We start from the raw sequence: 20,702 nt of genomic DNA, 5'->3' as shown, positions 1-20,702 counted from the left end.
CAGCCTCCAATTCTTCAACTAAATATTCTATATCTATTCCACTAAAATGAGGAAGGAGAAATACCTCCGGGGTGAAACAAAAAGTTCATTAGAGCCTTGTCAATAGGAGAACCCGTACTTCATTGCTTCTGTTCTCACTGCTGCTTTTGCAATCAATGGCAATGAGTGTTTCAACACTTTGCTGAGCATCCCACTCAATATAACCAGAGATTCGTGCTGTATACCTACATTTTTATTTAAATAGATAGCAAACAATGTTTGATCATTTAAATTCCATGTTGTAGTTCAGTAGAGCCGTTTTCTTCCTTTTCTAGTTTTGCTGTCAGTGATCTCAAGAGCTTCAATTGTTGTTTTTTTTTGTTGCAGTTCCTTTTCAATGTAACTTGCCCAACTGCACAATTGTTTGGTTAGACCATAGCAATGCATCGATTACATGTTTTAATATTGAAGATATATCACAATATCTGAGAGCGATTTAAGATGCTGGCAGAGGTACTGAATGCAGTCTTTCCTGGCCAAGAACATATTCCACTCTCCCTATAAAACCCCATAGGAATTTAAAGCTATCTATGGCACAATCCAACTTCTGAAACCAACTAAGGAAAACTACCCATTTGTTCCTGCTCTTTTATTAAGCCTCATTCAAAAGAGAGAGATAAATTCCTGATGTAACGTTTTGACAGGGCTGACATCCTACAGAAACTAAACTGACTCTTAAAAGTTAGCCAAGTGTGATAGCTCCAGCAGCACTTCCATCCCATAAATCTTCCCTTGTTAACAGCCAGTTCTCCAGCCAGACTGGGGAGCTTCACATTTTAAAGAAATAGAAGAGGGAAGGGACCGGATCTGATCTCCCATTAAAGTACAGTTAGCTTTGATGCTTGTTAAAACTAATCCTATTGTACATGGACTATTGCGAGTTAATTTAACCCACTGACATAGATGCATAAGTATTCATCAAACAGAATCACAGAAGTTGGAAAAGACCAAATAGAAAGATTTCAGAAACAGAAGAGATCCCAGCATTGAAAAGCAGGCACCTCTGGGGCAAAAATAGTAATCTAAAGCATCAGCAGCACTTAACAGAAAGTAAAGCAACTGTCACATCCAGCTGAAAGTGAAAGCTGGGGAATTACGCAGGCAGCAATCAAATACTTCAGATGGACTTTGTACCAACACTAACAAATGTATTCACTGGAAAGAGTCACAAGCACATTTAAAAAATGGCACTTGACATAAATTGACACTTGGTGCCGTGACAAAATATTAATAGACTGCATCAAAAATCAAAACCTCCCTTCTGTTAACAACCAGGAATTCCTGCCCTTGAGTTAGATAAGCAGAAGGCACTTGCTTCTGAGTGTGGGGGGAAAAAATAACAGAAGAAGAAACCACATGCATTCTGTCAGTCAGCCCTTAGCATGTATGTGATTCGTATGGTAAACCCTACTTCACTCAGATTTGGTACCAGGAAGAATTTCATCTCAGAAAGAGATGTGATGCATTGGCACAGGCTGCCCAGGGAGGTGGGGGAGTCACCATCTCTGGAGGTGTTTGAGAAAAGGGCAGATGTAGTACTTAAGAACATGGTTTAGTGGGCAATACTGATGGTAGGTGGATAGTTGGACTAGATGATCTTAGAATCATTAAGGTTGGAAAAGACCTCTATGATGCACCACAAGTATGACATACAAGTACGACATGTTCTTCTCCTTAAGGAGTCCCCCCCCTCAGAAAAGCAGCTATTTCTCACTTGTATTAGGCTTATGTAGCAAGTTCTGGGTAACACTGCAGGTATTGAGGGCAGGCTCTGTGAGCAGAGAACAAAAACTGCCCCCTGTGGAGGACACAGCAGTTCCACCCTGCTCCAAATGGACCCACTGCTGACCTGTGCAAGGTCTTTGGTAATGAATCACACCCCCACCTCTACATTGAAAAAAAATATATGGATTTGAGGGCTGGACTATTTGGTGGACAAAGAAAAGTTTGGATGGTCACAAGGCAAAGGGTTATGATTAACAGTTCTATGATCAGGCAGAGTTTGGTCACAAACGGTGCCCCCCAAGGATCAGCCTTAGGACCAGCATTCTTCAATACCTTTATCAGCAAGACACTGGGACTGAGTGCACCCTCAGTAGGTTTGCTGATGACAAGCTGAGTAGTGCAGTTGATACTATCTACTGAATAATGTATTACTTTGTATGCATGCTAAGGTACATTACAAAAGAACAGACTGATGCTCTATGAGAGAACAAGTACAGCACATCTTGTGGGCAAATGGGCTTATATGGAGATTGTCACTGGTTGAGAATACTTTTATAAACTGGAGGGATTTCCACCCAACACTCAAATACTTCTGCAATTTGGTTTTATATATATGCTCAAAAAATAACAGCCAAATACAAACTCCAATTTAACTCAGTCCTGGCAGACAAACCTTCATAGCAGCCACAGTGCTGAGCTGCAATTGCCACAAAGGGGCACTAGAAATACCTATTACAGCTTGAGAAATTAATCCCAGCAATCATTCACACCGCAGCAGTGCCAAGGAACTTCACTGAGCATACCTTTATGCTGAGCTTGACTCAGGAGTGCACTTTGGAACTCAGTTTCCCAACCATCCCTACTCAGAGTGATTTGATGCACACTGCGGAGTCTCAGAGCCTGTGAGCTGACTCCCTTCCAGCTGATTGTCACTTAGCTAAATGTCCCCACCTGCAACAGGATGGCCACAAGCACTGGACAACCAACATATGGCAGGAAAGTCAGTGTTTAGTAGCATAGTAAATAAAGGACACCATTGTACAGGCACAGCATGATGGAGCCTCAAACTGGCTTTCCGATAATAATGGCTCTGAGCTATTAGCTAGATTTACTAAGAAAAACCACAGTCAAGATAAAGCCCTATGAAATAATTTAGTCTCCTCCTTTATCAAGTTTATCCTTGCAGATTGCAACAAATCCTAATTACTCCAGCTAAGCCATTTTAATTGAGAGAACAACCCCAGCCTGCTGGGTTAGTGAAAGAAGAAGTAAATCATACGTTTGCATGTAGGATTTTCTTTTTAATAGGAAAACAGAGAGGATTTGTTGCAGATATTCATTATTTTTCTGCAGTTCATTAATAGTCATTTATGTTAATAATACGCTCCAAAATGAAAAAAAAGTGTTCAGAAAGCCATGAACACACTAATATAAAAAGAGAAACCAGCAACTTCATTTTGCTGTTGGTAAGGAATGTTAAAGCAGAAAGAACAGGAAAAAAAAGTCTGGAGGAAGGGAAACCTTGAGAGCTCCCAGTGCCAAATAGAAGTTATCCATTCAAATACGTGTACCAAGAGAACTAAAAGCAAACCAATGAGACATCAATAACCAACACAATTACAAAAAGGACCAGAGAAACCTTCTGAGGTCTCATGTTTAATAAATCCTAGGAGCTGAGGAATTTCACAAGTCCTTAAGGACTCCCTGCATAGTCTCAAGATGTAGAAGTGGCAAGATGGACACCCAGAGCTCCACAGCCTAAATAACGTGGCATTACTCCCACAGAGCAGTTACAAGCTGAGATTCAATTAATGATGGTCAATATGGCTTCCTAGGAAAGTTCCCAGAACTTTTACAGCTTGGAAGATTATTCCTACAGTTGATAGAGGCAGCTATTTCAACTTACTACATTTTAATGCCTTCAAGGTGTTAGACAATTATACATAAGGCAAGCTGGGGAGATGGCAGTGAGCATGGTTTGTTTTTAACTAAGATATCGTGTGGTACTGAAAGGATATCTAAGATACATTTAAAAATTGACTTAACAACAGGTCTTAATCGAGCTCCTACCGAGAAAACCTCAGTTAACACGGACATCACTGGTGTTGCTACAGAGATTAGTGCTCACACCAACACTGCTCAATACAGCAACAAGCTGTTCCAGGCTGTTCAGCAGGGTAATGAACACAGGGCAATTCAGGCAGTTCTGTATCAATGACTGCAGAAACAGTCACAACACAGCCAGATCTATTTTAACACAGCCAAGTGCCAGGTAACCGATCAGATTACAAAGCAAACCCGCTGTCTCAAAAGGTACAGAAATTATTCAAAAAGGTAAATTTCCTGGTGAGTGACAAAAACTTGAAAGGTATGAAAGGGTTATGTGGCCATTCCATGACAATTTCACAGCGAGGTACAGTGGTGAGGAGCTGTTCCATCTGATGAAAATAACAGAATCCAATGGCTTGAAGTTCAAGCTTGAAATTCAGATTTAATTTGCTAGTAAGGAAGGTGAAAAGCAGCATAGATAATGCTCAGGAGGAAACTGTATCTATTCAGATCCTCAAGGCGGTCAAATTGGTTTGAATTCATCCTCACTGATGTGTGTAAATTGAGAAAACTGGTGACTGAGCCAAGGAAACCTGAGCACGGATTGAACGGAAAGCACCAAATAACACAGGAGAGGATGGGCAGTAGATGTGTCACTGCACCACACAACTCGTGCTCTTTTGGTAAGGTCTTGCATCTGCTGCTGTTTGTATTTAGGATTCACATTGCAGACACTTAGCAAAGAGATTCAGTGAGCTTTGTGTTGCCCTAAAAAAGGGCAATCACAGCTGAGAGAAACGGGCACGTAGCATCCGAATCCTAAATATCTTCTAGCAATTAACTTGACATGCATGTCAATTGCTGCAGAAATGCTGCCACCCAGCTGTAGAAAAGAATAGGAAGAGCCTCACTCCAGCACACCTCAGCTAGGGGAAAGTTCCCCCCTGCTCTCTACAGCACTTCCTTTCCCCTTCCCAGCCCCATCACAGTTTCCAGACTTTGGCTGTTCTCTTTCTCCATCCAGTCCCCCTGAACAGCACTGAGCAGTATCCATCATCCACTCTGCACAAAATGAAGGAGCATGGCTGTGACATTTCTCCATGAAGCTCATTGCATGTGGTAAAGCCTGTGCTTTTTGTATAGTAAAAAAAAAAAAAAAAATCAGATTCACTTCATTGCTTATTCCACTGAGTGGAAATCATCTGCAATAGGTTTATGTCACCAAGGTACACCGAGGGCTACAAATCTAAGTGGAAATTATTTACTCACTGTGACACAGCACAAATAAAGCCAATAATGCACCTACTTGATTACTACCTTTTCATGAGAGTTGAGTCATGTGGCTGTATCCACACAGACAGCATCACAGAAGCACAGAAGGGCTGAGCCATATCTGGGCCCTTTGCAGATGGCAGAATCTAGTTCCATCTTGATGTCCTTCCCTATTATCGGGTGTTTATTCATTTGGAAAAGACCCCCCCAAGTCTTCCTTTCCCTAGGTTGAACAGTTCCAGCTCTATCAGCCTCTCCCTCTATGCCATATGCTTCAGTCTTCACCTTCACGACCCCTCACTGGGCTCATTCCTGTATGCTCAAATGCCTCCCGTGCACTGGGGAGCCCAGTCCTGGACACTGCACTCCAGCTGTGGCTTCACTAGGGCTGAGTGAAGAGGAAGGGGCCACCTCTCCTCATTCCCTGGCAATGTTCTTCTCAATGTAAACCCAGGAAGCTCTTGGCTTTCCCTCCCACAGACACGCTGCTTGCTCTTGTTCATGTTGACCCCTGTGATAGAACAGTGGTAACCAGCCTCTAGCCAGATTTCCTGCTGCTCATCACCACTCTTGCAAATCAGCAGTTCAGCCTGAATTGCAAACCATTTCTTCACTCTTCAAAAGGCACTGTTTCCAGCTAGGCAGATGACAAATGCATTTCACCTCCTCAGAAACCAGCCTTATGGATGCTGATTACACCCATGTCAGTACTATATACATTACAAGTCAGCCCTATATATTACAGTTTTTAAGCATCAGGCAGCGTTAAGTCATTCTCATATGAGAACCTGCATTCTCTTTCACAAAAACACCAGGTGTTTACAGCTAGTGACAGCTTTTGTCCTGTGAACACAGTAGTTCAGTGCAGAATCAGTGGGATGATAATGACAGGTAATGACACCTAGACACATAAGAGCTGGATTAAGCCCCTCAGAATCTGCAACTCCTCAGCACTTTACAGTGAGGGACCCCACAGTAGCTTCACGTGAACAGGGGGCACATCCAGAGGTGGTGCAGTCCCTGGGGATGTCTGGAATTTCATCAGTTACTGTTACACAATATTTTCATTGACTGAGAAAACAAATGACTGCTGCTCTGAGGAAGACTTTCTCCTGCTGGGTAAAAAAAAAAAAAAATACCAGGACTTTTCTTCCTACTTGGGAGCTCAGAAATACAGTCGCTTTTCCTCATTTCCAGGACTCCGTTTTTTGAACTACAAAATACTTTTTATAAGGTATTTTACTCAACACAAGCATTGCACTGAGTACAAGGATTCTAACAGTGGGATGCTGCTCAACCAGATTGCCCACATGACTTAATAGAGCACCCAATATGCATCTATAACCTCAAATTCCATATAGGAGAAGCACAAAGATGTAGCCACGGAAGATAAGGTAATGCAGAAAGCACAAACTAATACAATAGGGAGAACATTTCAGAGAACTAAAATACTGTTGATTTCTCCAGCCAAAGCTGTGCTGCAATCTGATCCATTTTCTGAACTTGTTTTCGTTATAACTGAATTTATTTAGCCAAAGGAAATAAAAGGTCAAATGACATATGGTCCCACATGCACAACCCAGATGAGCTAGAAGGCAAGTTTTTCAGTTTCATAAACAAATGACATTTTTCATCTCATTTGTTGATCTCGTGTCCTTCAACATATGCAATGGTTTTAGCTAATGAAGCTAAGGGAGTAAAGAGAGAACTGATGTATTCAGGCTTAGAGCTGAGAGAGAACTGTTGCTTTTAGGAGTGCCCTAATACAGTATATTAAACCCATGTCAGCAGTAGCAGCCTTCCAGTACAATGATCATCAAAAAGCACATTACACTGCTGCTGAAGCTGTTCTGCTAAAGCAAAGATGTGCAATAAAAGATGGAAAAACAACCACCTCCTGCCCAAAAGGGCTCCTTACCAGGAGCTACCCATGATGGAGCACCACATCACAGCAGGACCTTCTACAGCAAATACCTGGCAATTCACACCCATCCAACCACACCAACCCAGCTGTTTGTACCATGGCTTGAAGCTTCCAAAATTGCCTACCTCATGCAAACCCCCATCAAAAAGTTTTTGCCATTTACATTTGAGCAGCCAGCTCCTCTATTATGCTCAATCTGTCACAGCTTCCAGGCTAACAACTGCCATTCTTTCTTTGACAGGTTCTTCAGGTTTCCACTTCCCGAGTGGCAATGAACCAGAAGAATCCATCAATTTCTACCTGCTGTTCTGTTCTCCAGTTCTGCCATTGTGTTGCATAACTTCTATTCCTTGTTATTTCACTAATTGTTTCTACCAGGTACATACAAAGTTATTTTGCACAACAGCTGGAGAATTGCATTAGGCTCCCACTGACTGTTACCAATTATTTTCCACTATTCGCAGTGAGAAAGCTAAGAGCACAGAAATACACTGCACCCCTCAGACTCATTTCTTCAGCACAAAACATGAGCACACTTCTATTAGAAAAATCATAACCACATTTGGAAACAAAAATCGGAGGAAGAAAATGAAATCTCACCTCCATGCCACTGTATGCAAACCCTGAAACAGCAATTTAAGTGTTCATAATGCAAGTCATGTATCTGCCTGACATAGGAGTGCGCAATCTCAAATCACGTCAGGAGCAAAACAATGTTCCTATTGCATGCAGTTCTCTGCTGATGAAGTGTTTTGGCTATATCTGTCTTTCTGACAGAGCAACTGAGCACCAGCACCTCCCAGCTGACTCCCACTGAGCTGCCATGGTGCCACGCTGCACACCATGGCTCTCTCCCAGTAGTTCTGCCTCCCACAAGCACACAGGTGCTGGTGTTCAGCTATGGACCTCTGATGTCTTCCATCCCTTCTGACCCCCTTTGTTACACAAGGAAATTCAAAGATCTAGGCTGAATAAAGAATCCTTATCTTCTGAAGAATGAGTGACTTCAACAGCAGCAGCCATACCCAAAAGATAATTGCTGTGGAGCCAACCAGGTTCGCTCCCATCAGTTCTCATTTGTCTAAAACACTGCCATGCACAGATAAGCAGCTAGGGAGCATCCAAAACCTCTTTTAAGGGAGAGGTTTCCTCGTCCCAGCTGAAAAAAAGTGGAAACTTTCACCTGCCCTTACAGGAAGCCATGTCATGAGAGAGCACAGCTATGTGGTCAGAAGCTGCTGGAGCTTGCACCCCTCACACACTGCTCACAGAACGCAGTGCTACCCGCAGCCAGCCTGAAGCAGCTGGCACTTGGCCATCCCCTCTGCCCCTGTGCACATTGAACCAGTTCCTAAGCAGCATATATGATGCCTTTGAGTATTTCTTCCCTTGGATTCTCAGCCTCCCTCTGTTGCATGCAGTAGAGCAAAGTGCTTTTCTTGTGATTATTTTAATATTTAAACATTCAACCAAAAATACAGGTGAGGAAGAACACTCCCTCATTCATAGGCCTCCTTTAAAAATCACAGCCTCTGAGCAGCCCATGACAGCATGCTTGTCTCCAGGCTACAATAAACAGAGTTGGCCAAGCCATCCCATTGCCCTTCACCCATAATGGCTCACATTGTGTCAGATGCTCAGAGAACATGTAAGAGCCCAGGGAGCGAATTAAAACCCGCATCTCTTCTGCTAAACATCAGAAGAGGGCTATCAGATAACAAGCCTTATTGGCTCCAGAAGGAATCTTCAGCTGGTTCCAGCTGTGCTTAATGAAGGAGGGAAAACTATTGTTATTCTGTGTTGGTGTCTCAAAAAGTGCTGGGAATGAGAACAAGATTAGTATCTTCCATGATTGCTGTGGCCAGATGCTGTTGACAATGATGTTTTACTGCCTATTTTACTTTTAATAGTAACAGAAGCATTTGCAAGACACTTAAATCCTTGCATTTTTCTCCCAGACCTCAGCCTGAAGTTCAGCTCTGACACAAAGGTCAAGAAATGAGAGTTCTTTAGCCTGCAGATCCCCAACAGACACTGGCTGTGACTGCCCAGAGCTGCAGGATTTCCCAGATCCTGTGAGCCAACCCCAATATTGCAGGCACGATGTCATACCCTCCTTTTCATGAACTCTAGATAGCATTTAGATAGAAGTTATGTAAACTCCAGCTCAAAGTCAGGTGAGTTTATGAAACCATTGCCTTTATTAGAAGTCTTTTCCAGACTTTCTTGTGCCCATCTTCACTCTTTGGCTAATTATTAGGGAATAAAGATTTAATCATGCCTTATTTATCTGTACCCATCTGTTCTTGTGCAAACGTCTTCTCATTTCACATCTTTCTCTCTGGTACTTAACTCCTTGATGTAACAAAGAAACCAAACAGATTCTACTCCTTTCTTTTTGCTAAGTTCTACAAGCTAAGATATTCCAGACTCTTACAAAGCAAGCAATTCATTCATCTGTCTCTGCACCTGTTAAAGTTAGAAGCTGATGGTCCTCAGGCACAGCACAATAGAAATACTTTACCAGAGAGTTTGCATCCACCTCCTCGTAGAGTCACCCTGCACTAAGTAAAGAGACCTCACTCTTGAGGAATGCACTCACTGTCCCAACTCAGCACACCACTTGCAGTATTTCTATGGTTATAATGAGCAGATAAGCAGCCCATACCTTCAAAACATCTCTCTGGCACACATTACAGTAAATAAAACCAGAGTCTTGCACACTACACGTGCAAAGCACATGCTCAGATGCTCCAAGGTATAAGAGCTTTAATGAACATGCTCTCAATTTTACAGTAGAGTCATAGAATCACAATGGTTACAAAAGACCTCTAAGATCAGCCCAACCATCCACCAGGCACCAATATTTCCTTGCTAAACCATGTCCCTTACTATAACATCTAACTGTTTCTCAACCACCTCCCTGGGCAGCCTGTCCCAGCACCTGAACACTCTTTCAAAGAAAAAAAGATTTTCTAATTAACCTGAAGCTCCCCTGGCACAACTCCTGCTTTCAAGCAAGTGCAGGATCTGCCCACAAAGCACTCACCGAGGGCTCACAACCAACATGATCATTGCTATTAACTCGTAAGCACTGACCTCACGTGCCCACAGCCATGTTCTACTAATAAATGAATACTGACACCAGATCTATCTCAACACAGCCAAACACACACAGGGAATGTCTGATAGCAAGTTGGGCAGCAGCAGCACTCCCATTGAGCTCCCTTGCGTCACAAGATTCTGTACTGAATATGTGGGAGCCCATGTCTAACATTGGCATAAACCAATTTATGGTTGGACTTGAACTTTTCAACCTTAAAGAGTCTATGATTCTACAAACGAGTAAGATTTTGTGCCAGGTTATTTCTGCATCTCAGCTAAACCATTCAACCATTAACTTTTGGTGAGAGAAATAGTCAATGTAGACAATTTGACAACAAAAATGGGAGGAGAGAGTTAACAGAGGGGTATACAGATATTCAGGTAGAGTGCAGGGTTCATTGACTGTGCTACACCAATTTCTCCACTGACATCAGTGAGGGCAAGGTGCTCTCTTTTACAGTAAACTTGTCCACATTCCAGCGGAAAATACATATATCTATTTTATTGTGAACTGCAGGAAAATGTACTACTGAGAATTCACTGCAAGAAATGAAAAAAAATTGTCTTATGCTTCAAAATGACAGGAGAGTAACAACATTGATTCAATGGGCACAGAAGAAGAGCCTCAAATCTTCTCAGTCACATAATACTGCGTTGCTCCTGTCTGAAATTTTGGCTATCCTTCTATTTTTATAAGAGACCTGAAAACCCTTCCAAGTTCCTCTCCTCTCTAGGTTCACATAAAGGCCTTAGGATAGAATTCTAGACCAAGAGTAATAAGTAGTAGAACTCTTATCAACTCTTGTACAAGCAAAAGTTCTCAGGCCTTTGTTGAGCTCTGTGTTCAGTCACACACACTGAGGTTAACTAAGGACTTAAATAACAACCTACAAAATAATTAAGTGCAATTGAAAGGAAAAGCCACTTGGGCACACTGCAGCCAACACAAATTCTGTTACTTGGGACTGTGATGAGCAGTGGGATTATAAACATCACATTGTTATTCACCATGCTGTTTGGATATCCATATGGCCTTTTTAAGTTCTTTAAAAGGCACTTTGTGCTGATTGTAGGATTTACATTTCATATTCAGTGATCAATCAAGCAGATTCTTGTTTGGTGATATGGGAACTTTTGGGTTTGATCCAGCCACCTTACCACATTCCCTTCATAGGCTTGTTTGGGCTTTTTGCATCACTTAGGCATGTGTTGCCATAAACAATAGCCCCTGAAATACAGCACTACTTCTCCTGAAATATTAAGTTCAAAATGGCAAAGAAAGCCAGCGGTGTGAAATCAAGGAGACAGGCAGAGAAAGAACGGTTAGAGTGAACCCACAAAATGGAGAGATTAAAAACAGAGGAACATGAAAAGGGCACCAACTTGGCCTAGACAAATGCAGTAAAGAAGAAATGGCAAAGCTGTGTTCAGAGACTTTTCACCTGTACACAGCCAGCTCAGTTCTACCGCTCACAGATGGGGATGTCTCTCCATTACTGATACTCTCTCCATTACTGACACCTTCACATCCTTCAGGTTCAGCCTCACTCCATACATCAGCTGAGCTCATATAGTGACACATCCACGAGCAACTGGCCCAAGGCATCACTGCATTTTCCCTGGGCCATTTGTATTTTTCTTTTAATATCTCAATTGGGCCCTGCATTTCTTTCTTCTCTTCCTTGTGTGATTTATGCCCCTAGCCTGAAAAATTTAATTGTGAAAGAACTCATCTTTCAGGTTATGCTCAGTACTAAACTCTTCAGAAAGAGAACTGGACCCCCAGAGGAAGAAGTGCTCCCAGGTGTAATTGGCAGACACTGATCACACCAGATAGATACTTCATCTTTTGTGAAAGATGTCTTCTGTTGCAACAAGCATTAGCCTTAGCTACAGCAAGAACATCTTTATGTCTCCCCTGAATGTACCTGGAAGGATGCCCACATTCAGTGTTCTGCAGACTTCCCACTGAAGCCATGCATTAGCAGCTGCCCTCATTTTTTGTTTCAGACATCAGCTGATGTGGTTAGGAAGTGCATGCTTTTGAGCACAGGCTAATCAACAGAAAGCTGTTATCACCACAAAGAGAGGAAGAGATGCACTGACTTCTGTTCCTCACTTTTCCATCCTATGTCTACAGACCCATTCCTGCTGGGAAACAGATGATGAAAGAGCACCACAACCCAACTTAAAGAAGAGCAGAGGAATTTTGTGATTCAGTGGGGTTTTGGTAGTTTCCTGTGTTCGTAGAAAAGGATTTTTATAGTTTGGTTGTAGGATGTGCTGCCCTAGATTAGCATGGTAAAGGTACATGTACCAAATAAACTGGAAGATCCCTGTCCCAAGAAGTTCTGGTTCTTCTCCAGGACCAAAGTCCTGCTCAAAATTCATTGTTCTCTGCAATCCCGTTCAGTTCTTTCCATTCTCCATGAAGGTTGTAAGAATTTCTTGTCTACAGATGCTTCTTACAGAATTAGGTACTCGCTGGGCTGGGAATCAAGCAGGTGCACACAGCAAGGAGCTGCAGCCTCACAGAGAAAACCCTCAGACACACAACAGTTCGACTCAGCTCACAGCCAGATGGAGCTGCGAGCCAGAGGCAGGATGCTAAGAGCCAAGAAGCACAAGTTGTTAGGTACTGCAGTGGTATCCAGAGCCACACAAGTATCCACACAGCATGATGTGCATACCAGATGTCAGTGTCTTATTTGCTGCCCAGGCACCTGCAGCACTGCTTACAGACAGGCACAGAGCATTGAAAGAACCAGAGCACACATTGCCCACAGAGATTGCTGGCTAGACAGACCATAGCCGTTGCTTCAACCTCAACCTACAGCCACTCTTTGCTCCGGCTTTCTTAGGAAATACGTTTTATCACAAATGGATAGGCTAAAAGTAAACAAGTGTATGAATGGCCATCTCCTCTGCATTCTCCAGAACGTGCCATTCCCCTACTGCATCCCGTGAGCAGCTTCCTGCTCAAGCTACTCCCTCAAGAACCCATATAACTCAGCAGAAGAAAACCTCAAGCACAAGAAATGCTTGCTGGAAATCCCTCCTTATCCTATCTAAGGATAGAGAGTAGCAAACCATTCAGTGAAGACCATCACTACATTCTTGGGCTGTCTCTTAAAGCCTTAGCATTTGTGCTACAAGATATGGTTTAGTAGCTTAGTGGCAGTAACGATAGGAGGGCAGTTGGATTAGATGATCCTGTAGGTCCTTTCAAACCATGTAATTCTATGATTCCACAGCACTCCAAGGCTGAACTAAAAAAACCCACTGTCTTCCAAGATTCCCTAACAAGAAACTTAATTCCACATGCAACTCACCTTGGGATGGTGCAAGCCTGCAATAAAAACAAGAGCTGGCCCAATGCCCAAAGCTTTCCTGCAGCTCAGCACCGTAGAGAACCACCCAGTCAGAGATAAAGTGCCTCACTACAGAAACCAGAGCTGAGAAATGTAAGAGCAGTTCCGTAAATTTAATCACTGGATGTTGGAAGGGCTGAAGGAAAGCCTCTTCATTTGTTAGTGGATGTTTCACAAGGAAAAAAAAAAAACAAGCTTATAAATTACAGCACTTCAAGCACCTTGTAACTAGTTTTGTAAATTCAGCATATTTCATCAAGTTTTCATTATCGTTTCATGACTCAAAGCCACTACCAGCTCAGGTGGGAGCAGCCTGGCACCTCTTGCCATGATTCTTCTAGGAAAAGCAGTACATTTTTTACTCACACCAGGGTTTTTGAATTAGCACAGTAGGGCACGGTACAAACATTCAATAAAATAGAAAGAAGGACAAATAACTAAATGCTCCCAAACCTCCTGCTAATCCTAATAAAAATATCAAAGTAATACATAGGTATGCTTTTTATTCAGTAGTCCAGCAGAGCAGTATAAGCATGCAATTTATTCAGCAATTTCCTCCAGAGACAGCAATATATTCAGAAACCCCTGAGACATTCCCACCAGGGGCGTCCAGAAATTGGCTATTTATGATGCTTTACAACTGCTTAATAGAACAGAGGTTAAAATCCCTGCCTCACTGCCTTGCAAGCAGGGGAAAACTGGATCAGTGTTGCCCTGAAAGTGGCTCCCCACTGCAGGCCCAACAGCAGCTCACAATGCTGCAAAGCTATGAAACAACACAGGGCTTTGCTGAACAGTTTCAACAGCTCAAAACGTTTTGCAGAAGATGAGGTACATCAAACAGCAGTTTGGCAACAACGCCTAATAGCGATAGATGAGGTTAAAGAGTAAACCAAATGAATGCCAGAAAAAAAAGGACAAAACAGCAGGGAGCTGAGATGGACCTGATGTCCACAGCAAAACAGCAGGTAGGATCCATGGTGCTTCATCACAACCAGACAGCAAAACCAAGGAGGGAAGCAAGCAGAGCCCCCACACCTTTTACTGTTTATTACCTTTTTTCTGCTGCCTCTTTATGGGCTTCAGTGCACTGCAAGTACGTTCAGCCTTTATCCTGTCGTTACATTAACAGACAGCATATTTCACCACCATGCTCTGACTGCAGTGCCATACAGCAGTGCTGGGTTCAAGGCTCAGCTAGTTTCAGTTGTGCCATTAATAACCCACTTACACCATTCTCCTAGTGCCAGGTAGACCACATGCTCCAGGAATTGGGCCTGTGTTACAGGAAATCATATGTGTGAGTGGTTTGCCTACTATCTGCACCCAAAGGAAAGTAAAGAGGTAACCTAAGGAGATAAATTCTTATTCTCAACTCTGTTGTGTCCATCTAGAAGGCAGTGCTCCTCGGTACACAAGATAACCAGTTTTCCAAGTGGGTGATGTGGATGATCTTAAGGACCTCTGTTCACTCACATGGAATTTATCTACAGAACCCTATTCCTAGGAACATGATGGGCTGATGGATGGACTTGATTGTTTCAGTAGCGTTTTCCAACTTTAATGATTCTATGAACATGCTTCAAGGACCACATTAGCTATGGCAACCAGAAAAGGAAGAGAGAGAAAGCTAAGGAGAGAAGTAGAACCACCACCCAGGCATCGTACAGCTTCCACTTCTGGCCCTGCATCGTCACATTTCCTGAAGACAGTGATGAAAGAGCTTCAATCTTTTGCTAGCAGAAGGGGTTAGCTCCTATGTAGCGTAGAGATATCCAGGGAAATGCCCTCACAAAAACTTTTCAGGCATCTGAGAACACTTTGATCCAAGAGCCAAGCCAGCTGCGATGCCCCTGGCTGTGTGTGTCACTGCGCATGCAGAAGAGCAGGATGCACGCTGCTGAGCTGCTCTCCTGCTTTCTGAGGCACAGCTGGACTGGTACCAGCCTTACATCCAACTGGCATCATCTCTCTGTCTGTCCAAGATTTTGTGCTTAGACCACTCTGAAGGGAGTAAAGGAATAACAGAGACTGACATAAGAATAGCATCAAGAAGCATCACTTTGTTTCCAGGAGCAACCATGCAGCTCTCAGTGGAAAGGAGCACAGTACTCTGCTGAAAGCACAGCCTGATTGTTATCCCAAGGATAGGAGGAGGTACAGGTCCCCCTGCTCCCAACAGCAAGAATTCAGACTGTTCTTAAGCACTTCTTAAAATCCCATTGGAGATATTTAATCTTTAGCTATCTAAAGAGTTTCAAAGATCAGATGTTTGGTCATTCACTGGCATGGGTCCCAGGTTGTGCCTGTACCCTGATGGTTACTTTGAGCTGTGGAGTTAATCATCACCATCTGTCCATACAGCAGGACACCTGGCTGCACTCACCAGTAGCATCCTTCCCAAAACCATCCCCTGGCACTGCAGTTCCTACACTGACACATTACCAGCAGTAGCTTCCACTTCCAAACAGATCTTTACTGCCCTGGACCACTTTCTTAGCACAGGAAGGAAGCAGCTCTCAGTGAAACCCCCCCCGCGCTACTGGTAAGACACCTGACTCTGCTACAGCAATATTACCAAGTCACCAACCCAGCAGCCTCTCCACCAGAAAATCTGTTTCCAACTCTGGGGTCCTTCCATTAAAGTTATTTGCATTTAATCATCTTAAGGTGAATTTGTTGCCCTAAGTGCTTACAGTAAAGATATTAGAATTAGTTCTCCAATGCAATGGTGATGCTCTGCAAGTCAGAAGAGGCTGTGTCTCACAAAGCTGCTAAGCACAAAACGCTCAGGGTACCCAGGAGCACCAGGACCACAGGAGGCTGGCTGAAGGAGAGTCCATCTGAGGCTACAGCAGGAGCTCACCTCTGAGTCTGGCTCCCAGATATGTAGAAAGACCATAATTTGCATGAGAAGACTACCAAGAACCCCTGCAATTACTCATACATCTGCCTCAAACACCAACATGCAGTCAAACCCATCAGCCCATCACACTCGCTGTGCTAAAAAGCACAGCTGGCATTCGATTGCTTTTAATGTAAAAGACTCAGGTTCTCCATGGATTACCGTAGCTGAGCTGTGCAAGTCCCCTCCTCGGTATATATTAATAAGATGAGAACATCTGAAATAATTTTCAGGCAAGTGCAATCACTTGTGATAACGCAAATGATAATGCGTGCTGAGCCTGGAAGTACAGAACTTTTTGAATTAAAACCTGCACTTCATCATCAAGAGCAAATGTTTTCTCAAAATCAGATGAATCAATGTGTCTTTTGATGCTATGCTGGTACCTAGGGAATGAATTTCTCAGTCTTTTAGCTCTTTAATTTAAGACCATGGCAGCTTCCCAAAATGACATACTTCTTTCCAGCTACCTATGTCTGAAACTTTCTACCCATTCCCATTTTAAAGGGCTTCTATTCAAGGAGCAGACAGGAGTTACAACTTCCTGCAAACGAGGGCAGGAGTTATTAATCTTATTGTCCAGTGATGAACTGAAAAATTAAACACCCAATGACAAAAGTTTTGTCAAGATCTCAAACATTGATTCCTCCCCCCCGGCAGTGATTGATGAACCTGGAATTTATTATTTATGAATTTCCTATTACTGTAAAAGAATGCGTAACAAGTATTTCTGCTTGTTGTTGACTCTCACTGCAAGAAGTGTCATTTATTTTGCCAGGATCTGTGCACGTTTGTCTTGTGCCATCTGGCAGCCTCATTTGCACATATCACACTGCGTATGGAAGCATCGCTGAGTATCTGCTTAAGCTTCCTCAACATGGTACTTCATTTTTATTATCAGAAACTGTTCCCATTCTGCTCACCAGCAGTAAATCCACGCATTTCCCAGATAGATGTTATTTCACATCCCATTTAATCTCAGGTGAGTTCCTTCCAACGTGCTCAAACAGATTGAAATGTAGTACGTGGGTATCGTTAATTTTAGGGCCTTCACTCTCAAACAGTTTTATACACACAAGGGAGGAAGTCAACAGCTTAACAGATTTGAGGTGCCTGGTGCACATCAGGAGCCTTGCAAAGCATTTCAAGAGGTACCACAGAAAGATGGAATACATTCACTGCCAACACAGGTTGGCACAAACATCCCTTTGACTTGGAGCAATACCAGTTCTGTTGTACAAAAGGAAAAAAGCAGCTCTGTTCTCAGTGATCCCATTTACCCTACTTATAGGATTTCCTTCAACATCTACAAAGTGTGCAGCTGGGCCCTTCTCCAAAGGCAACAGGAAAGGGCAGTTCTTCCGTATTTTGTGACAAGACACGGGTGGAAAATTCACAGAGAGCCAGGATGAACCATCTGGGTTAACAGTCCCCTGCCATTTAGGAAGCTGTTCCAAACACTTCATCCCTCTGTTACCGAATGCAGCAATTCTTTTCTTGAAACAGAAAATCACCTGAAGTAGCATTCACAATCAGGCTCTGCTTAAGTCACAGGAGATTTAGAGCAAGACTGCGTTTGTATGAACATCAAGTTTTTGCCTTTTTCCTTTGCCTTTCCCACAAAGGAAAAATGCTCACAGAAAGCTTTGTCCCTTCCACACTAAGAACGGATTGTTAATTATAAGTGGTTTAATGTCAATAAAAGGCTATAATGACCTCAGCTTATTGATTGCATGCATGAAGATTACAGTCAATCAGCAATATCAATTAATATTACAGATCTTTCTTTTGGCAGCAGCGCTGTTAAACAAAAGCTCGATGCGTGCTTGAAGACTCCTCTGGTCATACCCTGTTTCTTCACAACGTACACCTCTGCAGGATTAACTATGCAGCTCCTACCCACTTATCTCAAAAGCACAGGTATAGAATCATAAAGGTTGGAAGAGACCATTATGATCATCCAGTCCAACCATCAACCCATAGTCCAACCACTGGCCATTGCCTCGATCCATTTGTCTTGCATTAAAATATAACCATTTCTAGTCACATCATCTATCTGGAGCTTTCTGTTTCTTCAAGAAAGTGCAATGGAATTATCTAAGCCTCACACAATTAAAAAAAACATCTTCATAAGCCATTAAAATATTTCACAGAATTAACAGTGATGTTAAACAGCCACCAGTCCCTGCATTCTCAGAGGAATTCTAGAGTGAGCAAACAGACAGGAACAGATTTACTCCTTCCATTTTGGGAAGCTGTATTCAAGACTGTCCCAAAGTATCTTCCCTAAGCACTGAGATTTGGCTAAGGATAACCAACAGAAGAATTTCCAGCCATATCAATTTGCCTCATGTGGAGTTCAAGTTTGGATAAATTAAGTGATCTTTTAAGATACTTTATGGGAGGTATGCTATGAAGAGTGAACATTCAAAATAAAGAGCGTTGCCTATAATTCACAGTGCCTTAAATAACTGTGATTTTTAACTCCTTGAACATGCCAACTTGCAGCACCATTACAGATAAGGAAATGCTCCACAGTCTGGCTCATGGGCCAAGCATGATCTGTAATTTGTGGTCTCAGAAATTAGTTGTTTCCATACCTTCATCTCTTAGATGAAGTCTCCTACTCTTAACAAAGTGCAGAAACACCCTCTTTTATTGTTTTACCTACTGCCAATTAACACCATTTAGTGTAATTAGCTACAGTAGTTGCTCAATGCTGAAGTTTGCATGCATTTGAAATCCTCTAACTGATCTGCTGAGTAGATTCATGTAGTATATTACCTTTGTGCATTTCTAATCTTTGAGGAAAAGCAATTCAAAGCATCCAAGACCCACCATAGTCTCTGGCCACATCAGGAGCAGCTTCTTCTCCAAGATAAAACCACATCCATGCACAGCAGTAACAGAGAGGCTCTGGATTGTTTGGTTCAGTGGAAGGTAAGCCTTCTACTGAAGAAAACTAAAAGGCTGAAGTTGCTTGGATTTTTAATATTTATACCCAGAAGAGGCTAACCACCACATCAGGATGTTTTTTAATAAGGATTTCAGTTCTGAAGCTTGCTCTTTTCCCCTCAATCAGTTTTCTCAATCATTTGACTTAATTCAGACAATCACAGCTGATTTATCACAGGACTTAGTTGTTTTTCCCCCCTAAGATAGCATTTTGCAAGTAAACACAAAATAATATTCAACATTCAGCATTCTGATGTTACCCTTAACACCAATGTCCCAGTTCCACGTTAGGCATTTCTTTATCAGCTATGTCAACATTAAAGAATTTGATCTTCAGATTAGAGGGGTTAGAACAAAGGAAGGAAAGAATAAATCACATCAACACGCAGAACCCCGGTGCCCAGGCTGATACTACAGCTGTGGCTGTGTTAATGGATGACTGCATTCCTCAGCCATGAGGCAGCAGCTTACCTCTTTATGCTAAGTTGGCCACGTTCATCAGTGCCAGATGCGCCTCTGTACATCTGGATTTAGACTGCTCAAAACTATTCTAAACCAGCTCATCTGTCACTGCCACACTGAAAAGCAGGAAAGTCCACTAAATACAAGATAAACCTAAAAACTTGCTGCCTATCCACATTGTGAGGTGATACCTGGTGGGGCCAACCTTGATCATCAGGAAAGAGGAGACAAAGGGATGGGTTTTACCTGTGGGCATTACATGTTTAGAATAGCAAGCACTACATATTAACTCCAAAGCAAAATAATTTAACCTGCTGCACAACCATCCATCATCTCCAGCACTAAGCTTTACAAACTGCGATGCCCCCTGAGCACAAGCCAACAGGCAATACTATGGCAAGAAGTGGGAACTTCACCTGGTTTATAGTGGGTTCTGGGAGAACTCAAATATGGGACTTTCTCACTCTAAACACAGAGACTGCCCCATCACAGCAATTAGCTTGCTCTTTAAAGGATATCATTAGCATCAATTAGACTACAGTCTTTGGGTAAAAAAACACCACAGAACTTTCTGCTATATGAAACTGTTTTCATTGTTATTAGGTCATGTGGAAATACCTCCTACTGAATAGTGTTTCAGGCTCCCAGCATAATGTGATAAGGTAATCAATACATGCATCAACAGGACATACAGTTTTCATTAACATGGCATAATCAAACTATTTGGTGAATTCCAGCACACTTTTGCTTCTTGGACATAAAAACTACATTAATAAATAATTTCAGGCAGCATTATGAGCTACTTGATGGGTACAGCAAGTGTCAAACACAGTAAGAAAAATGCTACATAAGCAGCCTGTCAAGTCTCCTCCCCTGTGCAGTGATATAAGAAGTT

This window comes from Lagopus muta, chromosome 13 (genome assembly GCF_023343835.1).
Source record: "Lagopus muta isolate bLagMut1 chromosome 13, bLagMut1 primary, whole genome shotgun sequence".
In the NCBI taxonomy this organism is placed as follows: Eukaryota; Metazoa; Chordata; class Aves; order Galliformes; family Phasianidae; genus Lagopus; species Lagopus muta.
Note: the sequence above shows the minus strand (reverse complement) of the source record.